General features: G+C 43.7%; 1 protein-coding gene across 4 annotated transcripts in view; it reads right to left on the bottom strand.

Moving 5' to 3' along the window:
• Positions 1–26,697, bottom strand: part of TMCC3 (transmembrane and coiled-coil domain family 3) — a 75,193-nt gene that overhangs the window by 19,585 nt on the left and 28,911 nt on the right. Inside the window, exon 1 of one of the 4 annotated variants that reach the window (XM_029955635.1) lies at positions 16,899–16,939. The exons of 2 other annotated variants lie outside the window; for them this stretch is intronic. The gene's annotated coding sequence lies outside the window, so the exon portion shown is untranslated. Of the gene's footprint in view, positions 1–13,188; positions 13,271–16,898; positions 16,940–26,697 lie in introns of those variants that run through there. One more of the 4 variants, XM_029955633.1, reaches the window with a different exon arrangement.

Here is a 26,697-nt window from a genome sequence, read left to right as displayed (position 1 = left end):
AAAAAAAAAAGCAGTAGCTTATAGATGAACCCAAGAACTTTTCATTTCAATCCACATTCTGTTCCCAAGAGGCACCCTGAACAGGAGAAGTAATTTTCCCTACAAGGGAAATTAATTCGACTACTCAAGTATAGCTTCTCAGCTAAATACATAAAGTAAATATAATAAGCAATATGATAAGGGCAACCTATCAGATAACAACGTCTCCCTTTTTTACTAGGAAGTTCAACCCAAATGAGTAACTGTTAGACCTAGTGATTAGCCTTCCCCTCCTTCTAAATTTCCAACTTTATTTATTTCTGGATATTACTGCTACTCTATTTCCCATGTGCCTTATCACACCCTTTTAGGATAAAGAGGTGGGTGTGCCTCAGTGTACAGATGCTGGGTGCGCCACCCTGCCTGGAGGTGAACGCTACGCTCTCAGTCCCGTAGGTAACGGGGGTCTATGGTCAAACATACCCAGCTTATAAGCTGGCACCGCTCCTCCGTCCCCCATCCCAGGGCACCCCGAGAAAGCCACACTTGAAGTTACAACTTGGCTTGTGTCCTTTGAAAAGTTGCTTAGTAAGACAGAGCCAGGAAACCGAACTTGATACTTGGGTCCCAAAGTACATTCCCAAAGCAAACCTAAGCTTTCTTATTAAGGTTCTCTCTGCAGGTCAGGGTTTAATTTGTTTTTGGTACTCAAAAAAAAAAATACTGCATACGTACTAAATAATTTGTAGTATTGAAATTTTTATAAATATAACACAACTAGCTGTCAGATAGGGCTTAGAAATAACACACTTAATTTTGAAGAAGAAAAAAACTGATCTTTACTAGTTTATTTCCCTTTTGCAATATGGAACTTATTTCCTTTAAGCAATTTTAGTTTTTCTAATGTAAGCCAGGAGTATTATCACCAAATAGCAACTAGAAATAAAAATCTCCCTTTAGTTCTACCAAAATAATAAATGGCATATTCAAGGAAAAAAATTTTAATGTCCACAAAAAGCAAAATCAACATTTTAGTATTTATTTTTCATATAGAAGCCGTGTTAGGTTTCAAAGGCGGTCAAGCAATATAAAACCTTGAGTGCCGTGGGCAAATAAAACTATCTTTTTAAAAGATACACCAATCGTGTCCTGTTCCTTCTGAAAATCTTTAAAATTCCCTAGACGAGGGGTGCTTGGCTGGCTCAGGCAGTAGAGCAGGTGACTCCTGATCTCAGGGTTGTGAATTCAAGCCCCACATTGGGTGTAAAGCCTACTTTAAAAAAGTAATAATAAAAATAATCCCGTGGGGCGCCTGGACGGCGGTCGGTTAGGCATCCCACTCTTTGGTTTCGGCTCAGGTCACCATCTCATGGTTCATGAGTTCAAGCCCCACATCCGCCTCTGTGCTGACAGTGCAGAGACTGCTTGGGATTCCCTCTCTCTCCCACTCTTTCTCCTCCTCATGCATGTGCTCACTCTCTCAGAATAAATAAACTTAAAACAAAATTTAAAAAAATTTTTATGTCTTTATTTTTGAGAGAGAGAGAGAAACAGAGAATGAGCTGGGGGGGGGAGAGAGAGAGAGAGAGAGAGAGAGAGAGAGAGAGACACACACACACACACACACACACACACACACACACACACAGAATGCAAAGCAGGCTCCAGGCTCTGAGCTGTCAGCACAGAGCCGGATGCAGGGCTCGAACCCATGGATTGTGAGATCATGACTTGAGCCAAAGCTGGATGCTTAACCGACTGAGCCACCCGACTGAGCCACCTAGGCACCCAAAAAACAAAATTGCCGAAAGAAAGAAAGAAAAGAGAGAAAAGAGAGAAAGAAAAGAAAGAAAAGAGAGAAAGAAAAGAAAGAAAAGAGAGAAAGAAAAGAAAGAAAGGCAGGGAGGAAGGAACAAAGGAAGGAAGAAAAAACAAAAAAAAACTAATGAGTGAAATCCTCAGCAAAGAATTCAGAACTCTTTCGGGGTCCTATCTTAGCCATATTCCAGGACACTTGTCCATAATGGTATTTGGAGCAAGTCTATGCACCAGGCACCAGAGGAAGGCTGGGAGTTTGTATACATTAATCCCCACGGCTCCACGAAATAGGCATCACTAGCTATGCTACACAGATTTGGAACAGGGAGGCATCAAATAGGTTGTGGTTATAGCTAATAAAGCACAGAACCAGCATCTGTACCAAAGCCTAAGCTTTCAACCTTCCTCTTACTCCATTAATCCAATAAGCCTCTGAATGTTTCCTGCACTTTCCTATTTCTGTGTATTAAGTACCTACTAGCTCCTCACCTTAGCGTGGCCCTTGCAGACCTCCACCCCAATTTACCTTTCCATGACCGGTTCAAACACTGTCTCTTCCACAGAGCTACCCCTACCCCATGCTCCGCTAGAACTGACTGCTTCCTCTGTGCTCTCCCCCAAATTTGCATTTACCCCTTGGCGTTGATCCTGCTAGGTATCTAACTATCTGTGTAACACCGGATCCCCGCCCCCAACTATACTGAAGTCTCCAAACTCAAAGGGACGCAACATCTGATAAGCCACGTGTGTCGTGTCCCACATTCTTTCCTCAACAGGACCTTTGTCTACCACTGATTGAGCAACAGAGACTAACAGCCAACTGGGGCAGCAGCTGCTCCTCCCGGCTGCTGGCCAGGATGGAAATCAAGGAGAACCCGCAGCACACGTTACTCAGGACGATGCTCCAGACAGCCTGGACTGCAGATGGTTAATGCCTCTTGATTCAAACAAAAGATCCAGACGTCAGGGAACTGATATGTCTCATGGCTGTTTGCTCCAAACAACACAGGTGACCAACCGGCACCTGACCCACAATGTACAGAATACACAGGTGTATGCCCTTCCTCCCTCAGTGACCTTCTCCCTGTGGTACTATCCTAACTGCCGCTGAGCGTCCACACGCTGGGTCCTTCTCTCACACCGTGTTTTAACTCAATACACTATTTGTGATGGCATAAGGATGCAGTCTTAGTCCTGCATTAAATGAAAAACTTTTAAAATAACATACCTACTGCAGCAGCAACATTATCAAGTGTGGCTCCCTGTCCCTTAGGAAATCATAATTCAGTAGAACGTGAACACAAAAATAAAGGAGTCCTTTTATCCTGCAGAGTCTAAGAAGGCAACGACTTGTATTAAAGGACAAAAGGAAAGGGGTGCCTGGGTGATTCAGTCAGCTGAGCACCTGACTCTCGATTTCAGCTCAGGTCATGATATCGCAGTTTGTGGGTTTGAACCCTGCATAGCACAGGCTGGGATTCTGTCTCCCTCTCTCTCTGCCCCTCCCCTGCTCACTTTCTCTCTCTCTCTCTCTCTCTCAAAATAAACAAACACTTAAAAAAATAATAAATAAAAGACAAAGGAAGGGCTGCTGGGTGGCTCAGTCTGTTGAGTGTCTGACTCTTTTGGCTCAGGTCATGATCCCAGGGACATAAAATTGAGCCCCAAGTCAGGTTCTACACTGTGCATGAAGCCTGCTTGAGGTTGTTTCTCTCTGACCCTCCCCTGCTCATGTGTACTTCTCTCTCTCAAAAATAAATAACTAAACTTGAAATAAAGGGCAGAAGCAGGCCTCAAGAAGAATGATTCAAGAGAGGACACAATCTTGGCAAAATAGTACAGAGTGATTTTAAAAAGAGAAGCTACCGGTTAAAGACTTAAGCATCATATAATTTTCTACTTGCTTCACATACATTGTTTTGTCTCTCAAGAATATGAGGTAGAAGGATTACTCCCACTTTACTGATGGAAAAAGCAAGGGACTTGTCTGAAGTCATGAAGCCGGTGGGCGGGCGAGTGTGGCCCGGCCGGCTCCCAGGGCCGCGCTCCAGCACCCCTGCCTCTCGCCGAGAGCCCTGCTGCGTTGTGCCGGACCCTATACTAGACACAAACATGTTTCCCACGCCCCTCAAACCCTCAGTTTTCATTCACTTAAGTCACTGTTGGCCATTAAATACTGCAAAGTGGAAATGTGGACGAGAGAGAAACCAGAAGAGCAAATACTAACAAATGGCTTTAGGAAGTTCTTGGTGCCACAAGGCAACTGCTGGAGATGGTCCCAATTTGACATTAATGAGTCAGAGAAGAAACTAGCTTAGATCCCAAGATATCTTGAAAAAAAATGTAGACTGCTTCTGTTTTAACTGCTACTAATGATTCTCAATGCAAGTGAAACATGCCGATTTGTCCACAGAGCACCTCTTCTGCGTAGAGCCCTAGTAGGTAGAAAATCATCAGAGCCTCTGCTCCCAAGATGAAAGAAAGAGGAGGCTTCTTTCTCCCACACCCACAGCAGTTTAAAAGCACTGAAGATTTCTATTTCAGATAGAGGACAGTCCTCTGGGAACACATTGCTTTATAATCTGGAAAAAAAAAAACTATAAAGAAATAAATTGAACTGTAGATTGTGATTTTTAGGATAAACACTACCCCATGACCTTTCTTAGAACCCAGGTCTATATTTGGGTTGACAATATTTGCAAACAGAGGGAACAGCTTTCCAGGGCCCACTCACCACACTTGCAGCAACAGGCCTGCTGAGACTCATGGGAAAGCCCCAATTCCAAAGCCATGTGTCCTAAATAGATGTTAATTGTATCACAGTGGTAGCATATGTTCATGGATAAAACCAGATTCAGAGCCAGACCCTGTAGGTTCAAATCCCAGCTGTCACATTAAATGTATCGTTGTAGGCAGAGTTGCTTAGTCTCTCTATGCCTCAGTTTCCTCCTCTGTCAAGTGGGACAGCAGTACCTACTTCACAGGGTGGATGTGAAGATGAAATTAATTAATATTCATGAAGTGCTCACAACAGGGCTTCATACAGAGTTAAGTGCTCTAAGTATAGGCTATCGCTTATCAAACACAACATACCCCAGACAGGTGGGAACTTCGGAGAAGTCCAGAGCCCAGAGCATCGGTGCTGCTGTCACCATGTTAAGCTCTTCCAGGGGAAGCTGGCAATTCCCTCCCCACTGCACATGGTGGCACCTGCTTATCGTGCATACGCAGCTTTCAGCGGAGACAGGACCGGAAACGTCCAGCAGAATCTCACAGCGCACAAGAGGTCCCTTCAGATCAAGTGCATGAATCTGAACTGAATTGTAATGAGAATTTGTCAAAAGATGTCCATTCACCCAAAAGCAGAACACCTGGTATCTGAGTGATCCAACTTGTGAAAAGGTACCTCAAATGACTAAAATTAAAAATCTCAATATCTGATCCTTAATTTTTTTTAAGTATCATTAGTCTCCTATGTTGCTACTTAAGTGAAACTAGGGCTCTAAATTAAGGCCCTAAAGAGACATTATCTAACATTTCCCTAAGTTTTTAAGCAAAACAAGGAGAAAGTGTGTTAGAAAAACCTGTCTAATGATTGGAACTTGCTACTTTGTGTATAAAAAAAAAAGCCTCCTAAACTAATTCTTGCAAGTATGATGTCATGGAAGCCTGTTTTTACAGAGGATGCATGAGGTCTTTTCGAATTGGGCGACAGTTATTTCCATGACCTTATCTATCACTGGCATCATTTGCTAATTTTGCGCAGGTTCTCTCCACCTCTGACTCAAGCTGTCACCAAATCCTGTTGTTTCTTTGTCCAAGAATTTTTCCCTACATCGAGCCTTCCTCGCTCTCCCCAGATCCGTCGACTAAATCCAGAGCCTCACTTCCTATTTCATCTTCCTAAAGGGCAAGAGTTGAAACAAGTCTCACGATGTTCAGTGTTCCATTTCCTCAATGCCCCCTGGAGAGCATTACTCTCCTCTTCTTCGCATTACAACACTGCTCAAGACGCATAATCGCTCTTCCTTTCATATAGGAATTGGGTTCATCCTCCTGCTGGTACTTAATTGCTGCGTAATTTTTCCTACACCAACTATCCTCGGTCTTCCTCCTTCCACCACCTCCCTGACAGGCCCAGTGCACTGAACACATTTCTGCACTTTCTTTCCACCCCAATGCTTACGTCATTCCTTCTGAGCACACTCGTTCCAAGCCGTTAGTTAGCCTTACCAAATCCTACCATCCCTTCAAGATTTCTTCTGTGAAGCCTTTCCAAAGAACTCCTGCCAAGTTACTTCCTCTCCTACCGGATCCATTCTGGCTCTTATCAATACTACTTATTTTATCTTCCTTGCTAGATTTTTAGGTTACTACAAGCATTCACTTTTTTAGATGCCGTACAACACTCAGCACAGAACCAGCAGTATCACTGACTAGCAAATTCTTATTTATATAACCAGCTTCTTTATGCTATAAAGCACTATATTCCAAACTCTGAATGAGACTCACAGTAAGAAATGTGCACTTACCAATACATACATACATATGTGTGCATGCATACACATGTACATAACTTTTATGAAATAACACTTATATTTACTACATGCAATCCAACTTTATAAGCATATTTTTTTAAAACAGCTCATTTTTTGGACCACTGCATATTAGGAAATTATCATTAATTTTGTTAGGGTATGTTAATTCTATTATGTAGAGGATGTCCTTGTTTTTGCATACATGTCAGAAACCAAGTGCCTTAATGTCTACGCATAACTTATTTTGCAACGGATTACATACACACTACATAAAGCAAATATGAAATATTTAATTGTTGAATCTGGATACAGGAGATGGGTATTTGCTGTCCTCTTCCTTCTACTTTTCCATATAAAAATATAAAATGGTAGTTATGCTTTATATTTTATTCCATGATCAATGAACGGGACTCAATCCTGTTTGAACTAGTGCTTTATAACTGGGAAAAAGAGAAGCCACATGTTTCTGTGTCTGATAATTAAAGAAGCTCTAACATACTGAAGAAGGTCCTGTGGCTACTTCCTGGCCAGTAGGGTTGATAAACGATTAAACTTTCCAGTGCTGAGCCCACTAATCTCTCCTACAACATTCTTTCTATGAAACTTTCTATGAACCATTACTAGGAGTAAGGTATCTGATCAAGGAACAGTTTTTTACTTGCAAAGCTCACAGACTTAAGAGTTTACCCTAAGACTTCTCATCTTAAGAAAAAGCTTCATGGTTTTCATCAAGGTTTTAAGAGGACTTCACCAGGGAGCAGCACAAGTTCAAGACAATGCACTGAAACTGCGGAAATCCTAATAAGCATGTGCACTGATTAAAGTTCTCCAATTTCTTCTCCTTTAAGAAGCGGTACTCAGGGCACCTGGATGCCTCAGTTGGTTGGGCATCCGACTTCGGCTCAGGTCATGACCTCACAGTTCGGGGATTCCAGCCCCGAGTCGGGCTCTATGCTGACAGCTCAGAGCCTGGAGGCTGCTTCAGATTCTGTGTCTTTCTCTCCCTCTGCCCCTTCCCAACTCGTGCTCTCTCTCTTTCAAAAATAAACAAATATTTCAAAAGATTAAAAAAAGAATTGGTTCTCACAATTCCATGAACAGAGAAACATCTCATTTAATAGATACTGAGAGAGAAGTATTATAGCCGAGTGAATGAAAAGTCTAAATAATTAACATTCTTACTATTTAAGGTCCAATATGTTTAAACCTTGCTGATGTTGGATTTCTAAACTGCTGAATTCCCATGACCGTTTTTCTATTGACTGGGGTCATCCATACGATCAGGTCTGAATTGTGACAGAGCATTGTGAAGTAAGGAAGAAACCTAGACCAGGTTGGTGGGGGACCTGGGGGCCTAGTGAACTCTCCAGTCTGAGGTCTCTCATGTAAGAGAACACGGTGGATGAATCTGTGACCTCTAAGGCCCTGAAGGCTTTTCCACTCAACAGTTCTGCTACTACCACTAGGTCTGGGAAGCTGGCAGCCCTCAGCACACACCAAGTAATAACACACATGGAATAGGTACCCTTCCTTATAATAACTCTGACTACCAAAATGACAATTAAGCAAAAAGCAGTTAAAAACCATATACAGCAAATAAAAAGAATGAAGAACTATTCACACACAACATAGATGAATCTCATTATGTCACACTCTGTGTTGCAGGATTCTCGTGATCTAGAGGTCACAACCACCCCTGCCGGGGAGCACAGGAAGGGACAGTGACCTGCCAGAAGGTGGCACAAGGGAGCTCTGGGGTGCCAACAGCAGTGCGGGCGGTAGTTAGTGCAGTGCACACACAAGTAAGAAATCATCCAATTGTACATTGAAGATGTATGTACATCGGGTCATTCCTTAAAAAAGTAAGAAAAAATTCCCAAAAAAACCCTATTTAGACAATGAAATACAGGGGCTGTCAAATTACTACGTTATCTTTACAGTACTAGTAACATTGCAGATAATAAATGAATGCAGACTAATACAGCATTCTACTATATACAATTGTATTGTTCAGTACCAGCAAAGTAAGAATTTTCACTTCTTTAGTGTCCATTCACACTGCGTTCTGTCAGCTCTTTAATGTTTTTAAAAAATGTTTATTGTGAGAGGGGGGTGGGGGGAGGAGAGAGAGAGAACAAACTGTGAGGGCAGAGCCCTATGCAGAGCAGAAACCTATGACCTGAGCTGAAACCAAGAATCAGACGCTTAAATGACCGAACCTCCCAGAAGCCCCCAGCTCTTTAACGTTTTTAAAGTTTCTGAAACTTTCAAGACACTAATAAATATTTGTTTTTACTACCAGAATATAGCAGAGCAAATGTACAAAACACAGAAAGCGTAGAAATCTGTATGGAATACTACCAAAGCACTAATATCCATGGTTATAACTAATCACATCAGATTTAGATACAAAAATATTTCATCTTAAATTCTGCAAAATGCAGCAACATCCAAAACACCATGCAGATACAGATTGTCAAGTGACCTGGTTCACTGCATAATAGTTATTTAGAAAGCCGATGTTTCTCCAAGAGGCCGAATTTAACTAAAAGCACACAAAGTACAATTAATTAGAGCTTATTCACATTCTTTGAACCAAATGTTTTTACAATAGTTAATGGATTTGATTTAGACCAAATGTTTTTATAATTAGTGGAATTGACTAATTTAGGTTAATGGAACTGACAGTTAATGGAACTCATTTAGGTTCCAAACCAAGCCCCCCTTTGCCCCCCAAATACAGAATTTCTATTCAAAAAATGTCTTCCTGTCTACCTTTCATGAGCCGGGCTGTATGCTAAAAGCACAGGAGTCAGGTAAAACTGACATGTGTGTCTCTGCCCTAGGGGCGCCCTCTCTGGACAGGGAGACACACGGAACTACACAAATGCAGAAAAATGTGAGGAATAAAGAGGCAGAAAAAAAGAACTAGAAACCTTCAGTCACACCCTTCTAAGAGCATGATATTTGACTTGGACACAGAACAGGCAGCTCAAAATTAGCCAAAAGAACCCAGCAAGGAGCACAATGTGTCCACAGAGGCCGAAAGCGGAATATTTGGGAAACCGATTGTTTCTTAAGGTGTCTAGAATATAGAAGGACTGAATCAGGGTACAGCTGAGGGCTGTGGCAAAAAAGAGGTGCAGGCACGTGTCTGTGAGAGGCAGAGGTTTGAGACAGAGCACAGACCACGCCATAGCTGGCTATGAGCCACGCTAGACTGGACACTCCACCAAGTGGCAAGGCGAAGCCAGGGTTTTGAAAGTAAGTACGCATTTTTTTAAATTATAAAAATATTGAGAAATAGAGATCTTGAAATATCAAAAAATGCAGGGGAAAAAATCACCCATAAAACCCTCCCTTAAATATAGACACTATTCGGACTCTTAACTTTTTAAAAACACAGAACTGTGGTTATATTGTGCATAGAGATTTTGGATATGGTTCACACACTGTGTACCCAGACAGAAGACGGATCAGCTAATCTGTGGGATATACCTGTACACTCATGCCGCACTGCACCAACACAGAGCGGGGTCTCTGAGCTAGGGACCCGCTGTTTAAACCACACCCACTATTTAAAAAAAAAATCATCTGAAGCTAAAGACAGCTGAGTTCTCTAAAATATTATCTGTCACATGATAAGAAATCAGGCATTTTGCCTCATACACACGACAGATCATTTATTCCATCTCTGTTTCTCTCTCTTCTGGAGACAGGAGAGGCTACGCATGTTCCAATGATCACCGCCCTCGTGCTTCTTACAAGAGGGCTCAACAGATTGCAAAGGATAGAATTTTTACATAAAAATGAAAGAAAAGCCAGGAGTTAAAGATGATTTCCCGGAAGGCTATGATTCCTTTGGTCTTTTATTTATGGATTGAAAAGAGAAATCCTTCAACATATGCCACAAATCATATTCCTCTTGCTCTAAGCCATAGTTGGAAAGTATCCCAGATTCTCCTGACTGCAGGAAAGTACCACAGTATACCTGTGTATCTACACTGTTATGACTCAAATTCTATCTGAAAAAATTCAAAAATCCAAATTATATTAGTAAAAGGTGGGGTGGGGAGGCATGTGATGAATAGAAAGCTATCTGGGAAAGTTTCAACGTCAGATGCCTTTTTCTTTTCACTGTCAATGGTAATGAGCCAAATCCTGGGTCCATACCTGGCCGAGAGCCCTAACTTCCCAACGAGATCACAAGAAATCCCAGACAGGACACCTGTTCTGAGCATATTACAGAACCACCTAAGCACAGAATTACTGTTGAAAAACTTAATTTTATGCCCCGTCAAAAGACTCCCTTTCTAAGAGGGTTTACTCATACCTAGTTCCCTAAGATACATGAAGGATAGAGTTTTCTTTTTGCCTAATATTGGGAAAGCCGATAAACTTAGACTCCAAGCACCGCTAACTACACAACAGTATCCAGTGTGAGGCACTTTATTAATGTGACAGGGGCCAGCCACTTTATTCAGCATTTCAAAATGTTAAAGAACCATCTGTTCACGTTTCACCAACTGAGAACATTATGAAACCTCGTTCAGCCCAACAAGATATTACCGTGAATTTGATGAGCTGAAATGTCTTTGATTTCTATACTTTATGCTTCTGATGTCATCCCACTACTTTAGATGTTGTTATGACTGATGTTCTATTATTAAGGCACTGTAAATCCATCTGTAAGTACCACAATCCTGTGTCAGAGAAAAAATGCTCAACTGCTTCTCATCCTGGATTAATAGGTAGTCAACAATCAGTAAATATACACTTCATATTACAGGATTGACTTAAAGTGTTCAATCACATCTAATCAGAAGTAAGGATATGTTTATCTTATTAAGGGACACATTTTTCAAAGGAACCAAACATTATATGTAAACAGTGGGAAAGTGACAAACATTATTAGACAAAATTAACAAGAAGATTTGGGCACCATCATTTATTTTCCACTTATACATATAACATCTTTCATCAAAAATGTCAATAAATCTTGCCAAGTGTTCAGTGCTCATGTCCCAACCTGGGATATGGTTCTCTGGAAGTGTTACAGGTCTGCCATTAATTTCACGCCAAACAGACAGGCATTCAGTCTTTAGAACTCATTGCTCATTCTTTCCTCCCTTTTGCCTCTTGCATCACTAAATCCTTCCTTTCTGGATCACCTCTCCAACTCCCAACCCCTCCCTGTCCTCCACCTGACATTGCCTGGTCAAGGCCTTTTACACTGCACACCTGGGCCGCTGCAGTCACCTCCTAACACATCTCAGGGTCTCAGGCCACCCCTCCCGGTGGCCGCACAAGGGCTGTCTACAGGATGAGGTCTAAATTCAGTTCTTTGGAAATCAAGGCCTCTCAACCCAAACCTGTGTCTCCAGGCTTTGTACTCACACCCCATTACCTGGACCAAACAGCCTATCCAGGTGACCTCTGACCAGATCAAAGGCGACATGCCCACATGGCTTCTACTGGCTCGCCTCCCCGGGCTCATGAGCTCTCTCCATGGATGCGGTCTCCCTGCCCCCTCCACCTTTACCATTTGGTGCCTGCCTGTTGGCATGACAGGTGCCTGACATATTTTGCCTTTATCCCTCACCCCAATTCTACAGGTTATGTTTAGTCTATCATGAGGAGTGTCAAAGACTCTGAAAAGGTCACAAACCATTGAGCATGAGCCCAAGTTCCAGCTCAGGTCTGAGTCCACAGACTGTGTTTGTTGTTAAACCTCAGGCTTCCTTGACTGCCACCCCCAGCTTTTTACCAAAACCATAGGGTTCCCTCAGTCTGGCTTGTGTTAACCTTTTCCACACAAAGTCCTTCCTTATCACCTCCAATATTGAAACCACGTCTTACTCAGAACTGTTGCTGCTTTTGAGTCCTTCCTGCAGCACTAAACTCTCTACTGCCTCATGTTATCAGTTATCTTACTCTTTCCCCTGCTTTTCTGCAGTCCTGGAGCCTCACAATGTCTTCTAAACACAGTAGGCACGCAGCTGTCTTATAACATTGTTTTGTACTTTAATATTACTTCCTAGGGGTGAAATGCCATATCAGGTAAAAAGATCGGACAAAAGGGCTAATTTTGGTGGCTTGAAAATGACCCAAGCTCTCTCCATTTTTCCGTTCCACCACTCTTCGGATTTCTGCTTGCCTCTCTCGGAGGCAAAAAGGGCAACTGCGGTCCTAAGAATCCCACGCAATTTCTGGCTGCAGACAGTACACCACTCTTCTTTCAGTTTTTATCAGGGAGGAAAACATTTTCTGGAAATTGCCCAGAAGATTTCCCTTAGATCCCTTTGGCCAGGGCTGAGCCACAGGTCCATACACTAGCTGCAAGGGAGGCTGTGGGAAGCAGGATCTAACATTTTAGCCTCTACTTCAGGAGCGGGCTGAGCCAACAAGGGAGAAATAGAAAGAAGTCGTGCTAGCATAGGCAACCTACAGTGTTTGCAAACAACACTGTTAGAGAAATATTAACGCAATGATAAGCTCTCTACAGTGACACCCCTCCACCTCCAAATAGATGAATTAGCCTAAGTTTGCTAATCAGGTAGGACAGTCTAGTGCTCACTGCACTGGAGGTGGGAGAGAACAGCTGGAGGTCCCCAGTTCTTGAGGCAGGAACTAGTGAATACGCTTCTTTCCCTCAGAAACTTACTTGGATATCACAGTCTCTTCCACCACAAAGAAGGAAGGAAGGGCAAGGAGGAAAAGGAAGCTAGCCCCTGTAAGCTTCCAAACAGTTCTTAAAGAACCGGAAAAAAAAAAAAAAGCAAACAAAAAGCTTAAGAGATTTAAAGAACACAAGTGATATCCAACTATTTATATAGGTCTTTGCCTCTTTTACCTATTCTTTGCTGCTTCTAATTGGACAGTCTCCTTGAACCACCACCACGAGCACCGCCGTCTATTTCCAGTTCTGGAATCAACACTGGCACCTATCAGAGAGGAACTGCTTAAGAAGATTCTAGTACAATGGAAAACAATGTAGCCACTAAAATGGAGGTGAGTATGAACGGGCTACCAGAGAGCTATCCAAGCCTCACTGTTAGGGGAGAAAAGATGCAGAGCTAGGTCTACACACGCTCAGTTGTGCTTTAAAACAGATACTGTGTTGGGGGTTATATGAATATATGCACGTGTACTCTAGTCTGGAAATTTCTAGAAGGAAATCTTAGGAACTGTGAATGGTAGTTATCTCTGGGGAACAGGGTTGGGAATCTGGGGACAGTGATACCTTTTGTTTTATATTGATTTCTGGAAGAGTTTGTTGTTACTTACTCTGTTACTATTTTTTTTTTCTGTTACTATTTTTAACAAAGTTCCATGCTTGTACCCTCAAAGTCAGAATAATATGCAAATACTTTTAAAATTTCATTAGCACTCTCAAGATATTTCCCTGCTCCTCTTAGGCTCTATGATTTTTACCAATAGCAAAATAACATTAAAAAAAAGCAAAATAACCAACTTCACTATTCAGAACAGTAAGCTGAGGAGTCACAGACTGACTACCTGGTGACTGCATATATACAGCTCATGTGACTCCTGAGGGCTAGATTGATTTATTTGTGATTCTCAGAATCCCAAGCAGGCTCTGGGCACAAAGCCAGATGCAGGGCTTGAATTCACGAACCCCAAAATCAAGAGGTGGACGCTCATCCAACTGCACCACCCACGCACCCCTGTGATTCTTGGGTTTAAAAAAAATTTTTTTTAATTTTTTTGTTTGTTTTTATTTGTTTTTTTGAGACAAAGAGAGACAGCTGGAGCAAGGGAGGGTCAGAGAGGGAGATACAGAATCTGAAGCAGACTCCAGGTGCTGAGCTAGCTGTCAGCACAGAACCCGACATGGGGCTCAAACCCACGAAACCCATGACCTGAGCCGAAGCCGGACGCTTAACCCATTGAGCCACCCAGGCACCCCTCTTGGGTCTTAAAAGTTTGGGTTTGCCCTTCAAAAATGGTGTCTGTACCAACTACAAAGAGCAATTAAGGGTTATCTCCTTAAGGTTAAAGTTTCTCAAGGGCCAAAATAGGATGGCACCATTTCGGTGTAAAAACAGTTTTGATGTCTCCAGGATTTAAACAAATCAATGCTGAAATCAGATTACAAGATATATTCAAAATGTTTACATTTAATGAATTCATAAAACATTAAAAATTGTGTGCCACATGCTCTAGAGACCCAGAAATTCCTTTACTAGGAACAAATTGCACATGTTAAAAAAGCATATTAAAAATATTCAAAGCACATGGGCATTCACTTTCAGGTGTCCCCTCTGTAAAGAGAGCCTTCCTACTATTCTTCCTTTCTAATCTTATACTCTAATAAACTTTTGCCTGCTGCTAAAAAAAAAAAAAAACCACGAAAAAACAAAAAACTTCATAGCACAATGTTCACAACAGAAAACCACCACCAGAAGTAACCCGAAGGTCTACAGGCAGCAGAATGAATATATATGCACTGTGTGCATCTGTAATATCGAAGATGAACCACAGCTACAATGTAGAATTAAAACAGATTAATCTTAAAATAATCAAGTCAAAGAAAATCACATGCAGTATGAATTCCACTTTCTAAAGTTCGAGCACAGGCCAACTCTTATTTAGGTATAAATACATAGGTGGTAAAATGACAAAGAAAAAGCAAGTGAATGTTTAACACATACCTTAGGACAGCAAGGGGTGGGTTGATGAAGGGGATATGTAATCCCGGAAAAGGTCATGGGATCAAGTTCAATTTCTTACCCTTGGTTTTACGTGCAGGAGTATTTGATGTAAATGGGGTCGGGCTCTGTGCTGACAGCTAACTCAGAGGCTGGAGCCTGCTTTAGATTTTGGGTCTCCCTCTCTCTCTGACCCTCCCCAGCTCACTCTCTGCCTCCTCTCAAAATAAAATCAAGACATAAAAAAAATTAAATGGAATATCTTTTATGTTTAGTATTTCACAATTTATAAACATTTACAAATGGAGTAAGTTACACAGTGTAATAAACTCTGTGTGGGTGTATGTCTGTTTATGTTGAATAACATCTATCTTTTAATTGTCTCGGTCTATCTCTGGCTCTATGACTTAACTCCTGGGTAATAATGTTAAATCTAAATTTGAGAACATGCTTAATGTGTGATCTGGACTTAGAAGCCTCCTGGCCACCCCTGGAGTGGGTCCTGACTTGGTCTTCCGGGTCACTCCCAGGAATGTAAAGGGTGTAGTCTAGAGAAAGAGGGAGAGAGAGAGAGCCCTCCAATTGCCCTCAGGCTACAGGTTAACCCCCCCAGCAGCCTGCAAACCACGCCCCTCCTCTGTGAGCTGCAGGACGGGACTGGGAGGAGGCAGAGCAGGAGGAGCCCGCCCGCACTGCTGCGGCTTCTGGAGAACAGCCTGGCAGGCCAGCAGCTGGCAAGGGGAGACCTCTCCCTACAGCGTCCCGGAGGAGCGCCGGCGGCAGCAGCTATTTCACAAGTAGTGCCCTTGTGGTCTGCGCGGCCATCCCCCACTTCATTCCAGCCCAAGCCGTCCATGACTGTTGCACTCACTGTGCTAGGAGGCTACTAAGAGGCCTTGTTGCTAGAATAGGCCCTCCACTTTTTTAATAAAGAAATTTAATCTTCAAGATGCAAAAGATCAAATGATAAGCATCAAACTCTTCCGACTTTCCACACCCCTCTTCCATCTCCAATTGTTTGTTTCCAAAGGCTAGGGATCATTATCGACAGCAAGCACACCTTTGCAATATTCTACATCAACCTTTGAGACCAAATAAAATTGGAAAAAAAATTACTTGAATTAATGTGTTCAAATACTGTCCAGGAAATGAAACAAAGAGTATACACATTTTATAGCAACACACAGAAACCTTTGCAGCGCCGTCACACACACAGTCACAAACTGAATAGTTTCCCATGAGATCAGGCAGCTCACAGGGGCAGAGCTCCGGTGGAATGGAACATTCTCCAGCCCGCAGGGAGCCCTGCATCTGGCACCACAGGGTGATATCTCAGGATGGCAGGAGGGGCCCTGCTCACAGTCCACACTTCCCCACTGCTGCCTCCTCTCCCGGCCCACAGCCACCACACCCGTCTTTCTCCTGGGGCACGGACAGTGGCTGACGCTATCACACAAAGCCTGTTTTATGGAGTCTGAAGTTTTCAGGAAAGGGAGGATTCAAGGATATCCACTTTTCAAAAGAGCCAATGTTAGAGAACAAAGTGAGATCCAACTCAAGTCTGGGTAGAGCCGGGGGAAGTGGATGAAGAACCAGCTTGTTTCCAGCCAGTAGCTGGCACACGCAAACACCGCGTGTATTTGCTCATCTCTTAACCACATATGCTGGATTTACATTCCTAAAAGACCCAGCAAGAGAGGGTTTGGTGGTTCATGAGTTTAGGCAGTTTAAATACCTAGAAAGCCGCTGGGCAATTAGGGAGGATTTGGGGCAAGCACAAAAATAATTTGTATTTCTTTCTGGCACCTCATAAACCATGAATGACCACAAAGCTCTACAGTATATATTTACACAGGCTGGCTGAAACAGGAGAGCAGGCAAAGAGACTTACCAAACGCCACACGACAAATCAGAGAGCAGAACAGGGCCAGCAACCAGCTCACCTTCCTGCCCAAGAGGCATCTGAGGCTGCAAGGCTGCCAGGCTGGATATTCCGACAGCACCTACCATATGACTCACCCCGGACTTTGGAGATACCGCGCACGTATCTGAGTATCCCTGTGTCTGTCTCGGGGAAACTCCACGCCCTGCACTGGGACCCATCCAACTGCCAGCAATCACTCACTGTGTTCAAGCCACTGCTGGACAAGTGGGCTCTTTGTGCTCACAGCCAGAAGAAGCACATTCTGTATCTGGGTGGGGGCGGGGGGGGGGGGCACGCCAGAAGTGGGTCCTGTTACCACACAGCCCTGGCATCGCATGAGGAGCCCAGAAGACACCGAGTCTGGTGCTCCTGGTTTACTGATGGAGAGATGGACTCCATTCAACAAACTCTGGGAAGAGCCAGCGCCAAGGCAGTGAACTGAGCACAAGAAACAGCAACATGAAAGATCGCGATGGCGGAGCAAGCAGTGAGTGGCTCCGCCGCCAAGGGAAGGTCAGTCGCCGGGATGAAGTGAGGAGTCCGGAGACTCCTTCCTCTGTCGCCTCATTCATGAGACAGATGTTCACTGGTGCCTCTGCGTGTCAGGCGCAGCAAGGCGTGCTGGAGTTGGGAGGGGACACAGTACACCCTTGCCCCCTCTCTCAGTCTGGTGGCCAGGAAAACAAGGACAGCCTCTGAGGAGTGCCCTGGGTGGACTTGGTGCTAGAAGGCAGCCAGCACTGGGGAAGGGGAACCCAGGAGGCAGAAAGCAGGGACAGGGAAAGGGACGAGGTGGATACAAGACAGGAAGATAGGGACCTGTCACTCGGAAGGCGCATCAGGTAGAGTGAGTTCTGAACTGGTCAGCCAGACAGCAGGTAAGGATTCGGAGGACTCAGGGCAAGGTGGAGAAGGAAGAAGAACTGGGCTGGCAGAACAGGGATCAGACCTTGAGGGTTCCCATGAAGTCATGCTAAGGTGTTAGGATTTCATCCAACAGGCCCCGTGGCAGCTTCTAGAGGGATTAGGATGACGAGACCCTGGTCTGAGACAAGTCGTTCTGGGAAAGCAAGAGGGAAAACAGGTTTGGCGCAACAGCCTGGAGCATGCCGTCGATGTCTAAGGCGAGAGTCGGCGAAGGCTGGACAGAGGTAGCGGGGAAGGAGAGCAGAGCGCCTGAGGCACGCCAATGAGGCGGCGTCAGAAGGATGTGCCACCAACTGGACGTGGGAATTCAAAGGGAGCGTCAAGGAAAATCTCACTTCTTATTTGTTCGTTCCAGTGGCCAGGAAGATCATTCACAAGACAGAAAAACTGCGGAGAGGCGGCAGGAGACTGGGGGCAGAGGGCAGAGACGCTCAGAGAGAGGCAGGGCCTGAAGAAACAGAACTGGAGCCCATTGGCAACAGCATCTGGGGGGCAAGTTACTGAGGGGAGGTGCATGGACCTTGAGGTCCGGCAGATCTGACCAAATCCCAGCTGCTGCCATGCTCTATATGATCTTGGGCGATTAAGTTAATGTTCTTGAGACTCTAGTCTCATCTGAGGAAATTCCTCCCAGAAATTAATGAGATCAGTAAAAGGCCCTGATGTCACACCAGACACAAGATATTCCTTACTTTTCTCTTGCTCTTTCGTAATCATACGCTGTTTCTTACTATGGTAACTCGAGCACTCACCCCTGCGACAGATTACAAGCCTTCCTGCTGTCAGTCAGTTATCTTTAAATCCCCTTTGACCTGCCCTGTATGAAGATTCTCAAATATTTGAATTGCCGTAAGCTATATGAAAAAAATCAGACCAGAATGGTCAGAGGACCAGGGGTCTCCTGCCCTTCACATTAAGTAACTAATGTAAAGATCTCAAAACTGCTGTGTGGCCTAAATGGTATTGATTTAATTCTGTGTTGGGGGCAGGGCATGAGGGAGGACAGAAAGACACTGGGGTCTGGAAAAGAGACAGAATGTTGTCAGTATAATAAAGCCTCGTCAATAGAACTTTTCTCTTTACATAAAACTACACTGTAATATCTCAGAGGCAGAGTGTCTACCAAAGTTAATACTGCACAATAGCTTCTATCCTCTGGCTCAGTTCAAGTAAAAGTCTCAAACAAATGTTAAAAATACAGCAAATGGATCTTGTCTTAAACTAAATGTTAAATCAATACCATACTTTTAATATGAGAAGAGTATATTTTCTTTGCTGAACTCATTTTGCCTCTTCTAACTCTTAAAATGAACATCTTAAATTATGATAAGATTTAAAAATCAGACTGACCACTACGGCATACAGAATTCAATTCCACATAGCCAAGCTCGTTCATTTTTCTTCTGCTTTTGACTTCAAATTTGGGTTCCAATTTGCCTTACCTATTTTTATGACTGTCTTCCTAGTCTGAAAGTACCTTGGTCACTGGATACTTTATCTCTAACTTACTTGCTAAAAACACATGCACAGTCACCTCTTCCTTCCTTCCTAGTCCTTCCCTGGTAGCTTCAGATACCACCACTCTTTTATCCACGCCCCAGCTCTACTTACTTCATGTCTGTTCGCAGTCATAAATCTCTCAAAAACAAACAAAACAAAACTCAAGTTTCTAATGTAAAATTACTTGACAATTGCCTCCAGGCTATCTAGTCATTTGGTTCATTTAATAATTTTGGTTAAACACAGAGAAAGACTCAATTCAGAGCTATAGTCTTCAGAACTTGTTTCCACCTGCCCACATGAGGCCTGGCTCCAACAGGACCAGTCTGAGGGCACTTGGGTCCCTGAGTGCTGAGAGAGAACACATACCCACTTTCCAGCACACCAGATCTAGCCTGAGGTTCCTGCTGCTCCCCAACTGTCTGGACTCTAGATGGCTCCCCCTAAACTCACATTACACCTGGCCGTCCCTCATAGTCAGCCTCTAGGACTTTACTCTTAACTGACATACAGATCCAAGATACCTCCTCATTCTTCTCTGCCTTAAATAGATTTGAACTCCCCAGACTTGCATAAATTCAACAACTTATTTTCTGTATCAAAAAGATCCTCTCCGCTCCTGCCGTCAGTAGGAGGCAAAACGAAGGCAAGGAGGTGGCCAGATTAGATGGAACCTGCCACTAAACCGGCGACATCCCCAGGCCATTAGTTTTCTCTCAGACACTCAGAGGAGACACATGCAGTCTGGGCCAGAAGACTACCGAAAAGTAATTCTTTTCATTTAAACATTACTTTGAAACACACAGACAGACAGACACACACACACACACACACACCCCCCCCCCCCCTAGACCATGAGGGGCTGCATTAGAGGTTCTGTAAAATGAACAGAGCTCATCACCATGATGCTTCTCACAAGGGCCCTACAACATGCACCAAAGGAGCCACCCACACCCAGGGAACAGGGCAGGATTTCTCACTGTTACATTATGCTCCAGGATCGCTTTACTTTCTTCAGAACCCAATTCAGGTTCCGTGACCTCATGTGACCCAAAGAACTCTACTGGCACATTCAGCGTTATTTGCTTTACTAAGCTATTTCTCTATTCTCCTTTCCCTCTGAATGCATTAAATACCTTTTCAATTCTTCCCTTTTTTATGAAATATCTCTAACTCCTCCAACGAGAGGCCCTGAGGTAAGCCTCAGGTTTCATGTTAAGTAGACAAGGATGGATAGCTCCTGGCCTGCTCTATCACAATAAACTGGGGCAGGAAAGTCTTTTGAAAATCAAAGATTTCGCCAGTTAAATTGGTGAAACCTTTGGAAGGACATCGTATTCCCATCTTTCCTTATTTAAAAGACAAATACCCCTTGACTCAACAATTTCTCTTTTAGAAATCTATCCATACATGGTCACAGAAAAAAGATGTACAAAAATATTCAATACAGTATTACAAAGCAAACAAACATGGGAAAAAAACCATCATCCTAGAAAGAACTTAAATTGTATGTCAATAGGAAATTGGCTAAATAAATAATGGATATATATGTTTCATGCAGAAAACATTTCTGTAAAAATACACAAGAAACATAACAGTGCTTATCCTTGGATTAAAAATTATAAGTTAGAACATTTTCTACCTTATGTCCTTTAGGAGATTTGTTTCCTATTAACTTGCCCTTTTTTTTTTTTTTAAGTTTACTTACTTATTTTGAGAGAAAGAGAGAAAGAGCGCGCACACGAGGGAGCGAGCAGAGGAGGGGCAAACAGGGGAAGAGAGAGAATTCCAAGCAGGCTCTGCACTGTCAGCAGGGAGGCCAACGCAAGGCTCAAACTCATGAACCGTGAGATCATGACTTGCACGGAAATCAAGCATGGGACGCTTAAATGACCCAGCCACCCCTAAACTAACGCTTTTTAAGTTAAGCTAGTTAACGGGAGAAAAGTGAACCTTCATAAACTCAGGCTTATACTAAAGTTCGACTAAACTCTTCATTTTAACAATGTTATTCAATCTTTGTTAAACAGGAAAGAGAACAAACAAGGCACAGATTTAAACTCTACAGAGCAGATACACATTAAAATGTGTTTGCTCCAGCAGCTACTGATTTCATCGATAAAGTTTAGGAATTTTGTCTTAGAGTCTCAGAAGGTCAGGTTTTTCCCCCTCAAGCACCTTCTCTATGAATTATAGACCCTTTTTTAAAGATTTAACCAAGGACCTTGTAAACATGTGTTTACACTTAAAATCAGTTTTACTCTGGAAACTGGGGTGAGACTGGAGAGGGAAGCCCACAACCTTTACCAATCCCTAAAAAGAGGGGCACCTGAGTGGCTCAGTCCATGAAGCACCCGACTCCTGATTTCAGCTCAGCTCATGATCTCACAGTTCATGAGATCAAGCCCCGTGTCCCTGCTCCGTCCAGCTCTGCACTAACAACACAGAACCTGCTTGGGATTCTCTCTCTCCTCTCTCTGCCCCTCCCCTGCTCGCTCACTCTCAAAACAGACATGCATTAAAAACACCACCACCACCACCACCACCACCACCACCAACAACAACAACCTGGGGCAGCTGGGTGGCTCAGTCAGTTAAGTGACTGCCTTTAGCTCAAGTCATGATCTCACAGTTCCTGAGTTCAAGCCCCGCATCGGGATCTGTGCTGTTAGCACAGAGCCTACTTCAATCCTCTGCTCCACTTTCTCTCTCCCCTTCCCTTGCTTCACACATGCTCTCTCCCTCTCTCTCAAAATAATCAAAAAAAAATTCTTTTAACCCTAAAAAGAAATATACACAAACCCTCAATTAAGGAAAAAAAATAAATAAATAAGACTGATGCCGGTGCCCTTGTACAGGACTCACTGTATCTCTGGGTGTGGGAGTCCAAGCTCTACATTTTAACAAGCTTCCCAAGTAATTCCTAAGTTGCTAGTACTGCCTTGTGCGCACCAGATGTAACCACGCTCAGCAAACACTGTCTTATCCAAAGGAAACAGCACAGCGTGGAGTAAAAATTCTGTGAACTGCTGCACAACTCCAAGATTTTAAGACAAATAACTTTTACACAAAGTGATGTGGAGGTGGAGTTTGGGGACCTTCCAAGCCCTACCATCAACTCACCTCTTGCGGCTTATTTGTGGTTGTCACAGGGCCAGCGGGGAGCTCAAGTAGTACAGACCCCTGTTTCTCAATTATGGCCACAATCACCCGAGTCCTGGGCTCCACCTAGACCAACGGTGCAGGGGCAGAATCTGGGGGTCTGCATCCGACGGCCTCCTTTCTCCCTCCCGCCGCCATCCACCTTCTTACAACCAAATAAGTTCACAAGGACTACGTTAGTCTGGTGTTTCCTGAACATCCGACTGTAAGATGACCTTGGGCCCCTGCTATGCCAGCCCCACCGCACACCTAGTGAATCAAAATCTCTAACATAAGTTCCAGGTGTTACACCAGCGCCCCAAGTTAATCCCATAAACTGAGAGGTTGAGACACACCAATTCAGGTCATACTCATTTGAAGATAAAGAAACCAAGGCCCAAAGAAATTAAATAACTTCCCCAAAGGCTTAACGTCTGATTAGTAATAGCTGAGACACCGAAAACCTGGTGAGCTCATTCTTTTCCTCTTCTACCAATACTACTTATGAATGTTTATCATGAGTACCTGTGCGGTCTCTGATTCATCATGAGTAGGCTGTAAGTGAGTGACTCATGAAGTCTGAACCCAGGGGGCATGTCAGAACATCCACCTGCTCTTTGGAGTTTTTCCACTTTCAGTACCAGGATGAGGAGAAACATAAACACAGCACATGTGATTATAAAGGACAGTCCTACACATTCATCACCAGGGGAAGAGGATTCGGAATTCTATTTCTTCACCAAATATTAGAACCTTTAGCCAATAGGACTCTAACAAATCACAACACGTTGGGTCAGAACATCAGCCTGCACCTTGCTGCGAGAGAGAGCAGAGGGCGTCTCCTACAGAGATTCTAGAACCTTATCCTGGACCCAGTACCTCCACACCCATCCACAAGGAACAGGAATGGGAAACAGGACCCCCAGCTTGGAGTGCACACAGCAAGCTTTAATTCAGGGGGCGTTCAATCGAGTTATAATTGCCTCTAATTGGCCCTCCCACACGGTCTCACAGTTTACAGCTGTAATCAGTTCCACAAAGAATGAGCTTTTCTTTTTCTTTTCCACCTTTGAAATCAGAATCATCTCTGGTTAGGTTCTTACCATTACCGTTTTGATTTTTTTTTTAAATATACTGAGATATAAGAAAGGATGAATGAAGATGCAGGCAGATCTTTTGGAAATAAGCACTGATCCCTATAACCTAATGATAACCCAGTGGGGATTCAAATTTGCAACAGAGACCGATGCCAATTCCAGGAACTGTTTCATTCCAGGGCACGCCAGCCAAAACACCACATGCATCTGTTCGGACATTTTCCATACTCTGATTTTTATCTTTCTTGGCATGTTCGACTCTTCTCTAATAAAGTCACAACCTTTTGTTGCCATGGAACCCAATCAGACCTGGAGCCTGTTACTATGATTTCCCTGCAAGTCTAAAAAAAGACCCAGTGACCAAAGGAACAGCCCTTTCGAAAGAAAAGAAAGAAGAGAAAAATGTATCTCTCCCTCCAAGGCAAAAAGGCTCCAAAAAAGGACCCATCCCTTTTACAGCCATTGAAGTTGAGCTTTCATGCAGGCTCTAACTTGAACTATTTTTTAAATTTTTTTAAAATGTTTTTTATTTATTTTTTGAAAGACAGAGACAGCGCGAGCAGGGAAGGGTCAGAGAGAGAAGGGAGACACAGAATCTGAGGCAGGTTCTAGGCTCTGAGCTAGCTGTCAGCACAGAGCCTGACATGGGGCTCGAACCCACGAACCATGAGATCATCACCTAAGCCAAAGTCGGATGCTTAAGCAACTGAGCCACCCAGACGCCCTGAACTCTTGAGCCAAAGCTCAGCCAGTGTTTTATAAAAACTGGTCAGTCAGCTGGGACATTCCAAAGACAATTTTATAAATAAGTACCTGGCAAAGAGGGTAACTCGTCTTAGGATTTCTTTTTTCTTTTTCTTTTTTAATTTCTAGGCAAGCTTCCTGAAATCCGAGTAGCTATTTAGTAAACATATGTCAATCAGCAGCTACTAAATTGCAATATTCATTTCCATCGATACTTAATTTTTGCCAAATGCTCATTATTTCTCTGTAAAGAAAAGATAAGCAAAACGGTACAATCGACCCTGTGTTCGGTCCTATCTGGAGCTGGGCTAACCCTATAGAGAAAAATATGAGACGAAGAGCAGAGCGACTTAAGGAAAGCGAATTAACATTGGCTGGGCGAGCCCTAGGAGCCAGGCGCTTGTATGTCACCGTGGGAACGCTGCAACAGAGGCACTGGTATCTCTCTTACAGGTGAGGTACCAGGAGCTTAACAGCTTGCTCCAGCTGCGATGCTAGAATGGTGTTGCCTCCCAAAGCCAAAGCTATTCATTCATTAAACCAACATTTATTTTTGGCCTCACAGGTGCTATGTATTTTGTTAGGCTTCTTGCTCTTTACGAGGGAATCTGCAGGCTGTAAGGCTGGCTGTAAAGAGAACCTGGAGTCTTATCTGTGCTGTTCGGGCTGTACCCATTTCTAATAAATACCGCATCTGCACAGCAGCGGCTCACCCTTGGGAGAGTCAGGAGTAAATGCCTCAGCCACTTCAATACGATGACAAGGGACCAGACACCTACTAACGTCTCTCAAAAGGCTGGCTGCTGACCAAGCCTTCCAACCTTCAGCTCTGCAGAGGGAAGCACCCTGAAGCTCCAGATGCCTGTTCTTGTGCACTTTCAGTAAAAAGGTACAAGCCACACCATTCAAATTCACTATTATTCTATCCAACACTGGTTTTGGATGACCAACCTCAAGAAATAACTAGTAAAGAAGGAATAAGGAATATGGGGGCACCTGGCTGGCTCAGTCGGAAGAGCATCCAACTCTTTAATTTTTTTTAATGTTTATTTTTGAGAGAGAGACAGAGACAGATACAGAGCATGAGCCGGGGAGGGGCACAGTAAGAGGGAGACACAGAATCCAAAGCAGGTTCCAGGCTCTGAGCTGTCAGCGAGCCCTATGTGAGGCTTGTGTTCACAAGCTGTCAGATCATGACCTGAGCTGAAGTTAGACACTCAACCAACTGAGCCACCCAGGCGCCCCCAAAACATGCAACTCTTGATTTCAGGGTTTTAAGTTCAAGCCCCATGTTGGGAGTAGAGCTTACTTTTAAAGAAGGAATATGTAGAAGTATGAAAGTTAATTTAGAAGTTGTATTACTAATCATACCAGCCTTTTCGGCCAGAGATATTTCACTTATTTCCTCATATAATGAATACAACTACTTTGATTAAAAGAAATTGTAAACGGCCGCGCGTGGGTGGCTCAGTTAAGCGGCTGACTTCAGCCCAGGTCATGATCTCGTGGTTCGGGATTTGGAGCCCCATGTAGGGCTCTGTGCTGACAGCTCAGAGCCTGGTGTCTGCTTCAGATTCTGGGTCTCCTTCTCTACCTTTGCCTCCCCCCCTCAAAATTAAACATTAAAAAAATTTTTAAAGAAATTTCAAGGGACGCCTGGGTGCTCAGTCAGCTGAGCATCCGTCCAACTCCTGACATCGGCTCAGGTCATGGTCTCAGGGTCTTGGGATCAAGCCCCACATCAGGCTCTGCGCTGATGGGATTCACTCTCTCCTTCTGTCCCTCTCCCCCTACTTGCACTTTCTCTCAAATTTAAAGGAAAAAAAAAGAAAAAAGAAATTTCAAAAACGAACACGAGAGCACAGAGAGCCACCACTTCACACCCACCGGAAAGACTATCACCAGAAGACAGGTAGTAAGCGGCACTGGTGGAGATGTGCCAGAACCCTCATGCACCACCTGTGGGGCTGTAAACCAGAGCAGCTGCTGGGGAAACACGCTGGCAGTTCCTCAAAAGGTTAAGCACAGAGCTACCAATGTGAGCCAGAAACTCTATTCCTAGTAGGTACCAAGAGAAAGGAGGGCATATGTCCACGCAAAAACTTGTACCCGGATGTTTAGGGCCTAAGAGCCCAACACTGGAAACAACCAACCCAAATAAATGTTCATTAGCAGATGATGCATGGCACAGCCACACAATGGAAGATTATTTCACAATAAAACAAAATGAAGTGCTGACAGAAGCCACAACACCGACGAACCTTGGAAACTTGATGCCGACTGCAAGAAGGCAGACACAGAAGACCACATGACATCTGATTCCATTTACAGAAAGTGTCCACAATAGGCAAATCCAG

The sequence above is a fragment of the Suricata suricatta genome, chromosome 10, assembly GCF_006229205.1.
Source record: "Suricata suricatta isolate VVHF042 chromosome 10, meerkat_22Aug2017_6uvM2_HiC, whole genome shotgun sequence".
NCBI lineage: Eukaryota > Metazoa > Chordata > Mammalia > Carnivora > Herpestidae > Suricata > Suricata suricatta.
The sequence above is the reverse complement of the archived record's forward strand: the minus strand, read 5'-3'. Positions and strand labels throughout refer to the sequence as shown.